General features: G+C 49.7%; 1 long non-coding RNA gene across 4 annotated transcripts; it reads left to right on the forward strand.

Annotated features, from left to right (window-relative positions):
- The first annotated feature begins 288 nt into the window (after nt 1-288).
- Nucleotides 289-1,221, forward strand: LOC132991445 (uncharacterized). Of its 4 annotated transcripts, none has more exons than XR_009676188.1 (3): nt 289-542; nt 718-836; nt 887-1,221. It is a non-coding gene; the product is annotated as an uncharacterized LOC132991445 (long non-coding RNA). The 4 variants fall into 4 exon arrangements; XR_009676187.1 differs by having other exon boundaries at nt 718-763; nt 814-1,221; XR_009676186.1 differs by having other exon boundaries at nt 289-445; nt 497-542; nt 718-1,221.
- Nucleotides 1,222-2,620: the final 1,399 nt, after the last annotated feature.

Here is a 2,620-nt window from a genome sequence, read left to right on the forward strand (position 1 = left end):
GTGAATGGATGCCCGAGAACAACGAGATGAATGGACTCACATTCATCCCTAGGTTTGTTTCATCACGCTTTGACATGACTCCACCCCCTCACACACACACACACACACACACACACACACACACACACACACATATATCTGATGCAGCACTCAGTGTCAACAGTGTGGAGGGGAAATAAGTGGATCAGCCGCCAACAGTGTCAGATCAGGAGCGATTGGTGTCCGGGGGGAGGAGGAAGGAGAGAAAGGGGAGAGGGGACTGTTTGAAAAGGTGGAGGAGGGGGACTGTTTGAAAAGGTGGAGGAGGGGGACTGTTTGAAAAGGTGGAGGAGGGGACTGTTAGAAAAGGTGGAGGAGGGGGACTGTTTGAAAAGGTGGAGGAGGACTGTTTGAAAAGGTGGAGGAGGGGACTGTTTGAAAAGGTGGAGGAGGACTGTTTGAAAAGGTGGTGGAGGGGACTGTTTGAAAAGGTGGAGGAGGGGGACTGTTTGAAAAGGTGGAGGAGGACTGTTTGAAAAGGTGGAGGAGGACTGTTAGAAAAGGTGGAGGAGGGGACTGTTTGAAAAGGTGGAGATGGACTGTTTGAAAAGGTGGAGGAGGACTGTTAGAAAAGGTGGAGGAGGGGGACTGTTTGAAAAGGTGGAGGAGGGGGACTGTTTGAAAAGGTGGAGGAGGGGGACTGTTTGAAAAGGTGGAGGAGGGGGACTGTTTGAAAAGGTGGAGGAGGACTGTTTGAAAAGGTGGAGGAGGACTGTTTGAAAAGGTGGAGGAGGGGACTGTTTGAAAAGGTGGAGGAGGGGGCTGTTTGAAAAGGTGGAGGAGGACTGTTTGAAAAGGTGGAGGAGGGGACTGTTTGAAAAGGTGGAGGAGGGGGCTGTTTGAAAAGGTGGAGGAGGACTGTTTGAAAAGGTGGAGGAGGACTGTTTGAAAAGGTGGAGGAGGGGACTGTTTGAAAAGGTGGAGGAGGGGGACTGTTTGAAAAGGTGGAGGAGGACTGTTTGAAAAGGTGGAGGAGGGGACTGTTTGAAAAGGTGGAGGAGGGGGACTGTTTGAAAAGGTGGAGGAGGACTGTTTGAAAAGGTGGAGGAGGGGGACTGTTTGAAAAGGTGGAGGAGGGGACTGTTTGAAAAGGTGGAGGAGGACTGTTTGAAAAGGTGGAGGAGGACTGTTTGAAAAGGTGGAGGAGGACTGTTAGAAAAGGTGGAGGAGGGGGATCATGTGTCCTCTTTAAGACTAACCTGGATGTGTTTGGACCTGTAGATCAGGGAGCAGGACTCTTTTTTAATCAGAGAGAATCGTGTGCACAAAGAGGCTCTGCTGTTTTTGTGCAAAACGAGGTTGAGTGTATTTTTGAGCCTCTCCCCCTTTGTGGCATGATTTATAGCAGACAGAGAAAGCATAAGGATACGGGATGAGGAGAAAAGAGTCGATGACACACGGATTTAAAACCAGGACATCCCATTTGCACGGTGCATTAGCCGCCCGATCAGACACAAACTGTGTTTCAACTAAAAAACAGTGAAAGTGAGGATTCTGTTGCACAATGCTGAGACGCTGCCTCTGATGCCGGCGTCTTAGCTCACATAATGTGCAGATGCTGCAACGTTTCCTGCCTCCTCACCTGAGATGTGATCGGGGTAACGGGGGAGGAAAGGTGCACAAGGTGTCGGGGGGGGGGGGGGGTTGGGCTGCTCTCCATCCTCCTGTCTGGGTCAGGTGTCATGCTAATCCCTCACATGGGATTATCACACAGCCACATCAGATATTCAAAGCAAATGTGTTCCTTCCTTCCTCAACTCCTTCCTTCTTTCCTCAACTCCTTCATTCCTTCCTCCCTCAACTCCTTCCTTCATACCTTCCTTCCTCAACTGCTTCCTTCTTTCCTCAACTCCTTCATTCCTTCCTCCCTCAACTCCTTCCTTCATACCTTCCTTCCTCAACTCATTTCTTCATTCCTTCCTCAACTCCTTCATTCATTCCTTCCTCAACTCCTTCCTTCCTCAACTCATTCATTCCTTCCTTCATTCTTTCCTCCCTGAACTCCTTCCTTCATTCCTTCCTCCTTCAACTCCTTCCTTCATTCCTTCCTCCTTCAACTCCTTCCTTCATTCCTTCCTCCCTAAACTCCTTCCTTCATTCCTTCCTCTCATTCCTTCCTCAACTCCTTTATTTCTTCCTTCCTACCTCAACTCCTTCCTTCATTCCTTCCTTCCTCAACTCCTTCCTTCATTCCTTTCTTCCTCCCTCAACTCCTTCCTTCATGCCTTCCTTCCTCCCTCACCTCCTTTATCCCATTTCCTGCTTTGAGTCTCTCTTGAGTCCTGTTTTCTTTCCTCCTCTTCCTCTTCGTCACATCAGATATTCAAAGCAAATGTGTGAGGGATAAAAAAAAAAAAAAAAAAGGAAAAAGGAGCAGTGGAGGAAACGCAGCAGCTAGTGGAGGGTGGAGACCGAGAAAGACGAGGGGAGGGGGGGGGGGGACAAAAGGACATCCAGCAGAACGCCCTGGAATTGGAGTGAACTAACCAGGGGGCTCACCGGGCCGGGCCTGTCGCTGTAAATCTACATCAGACGATTAATGCTGCTCGAGGAGGGAGGGAGGGAGGGACGGAGGAAAGAG

This window comes from Labrus mixtus, chromosome 16, assembly GCF_963584025.1.
Source record: "Labrus mixtus chromosome 16, fLabMix1.1, whole genome shotgun sequence".
NCBI lineage: Eukaryota > Metazoa > Chordata > Actinopteri > Labriformes > Labridae > Labrus > Labrus mixtus.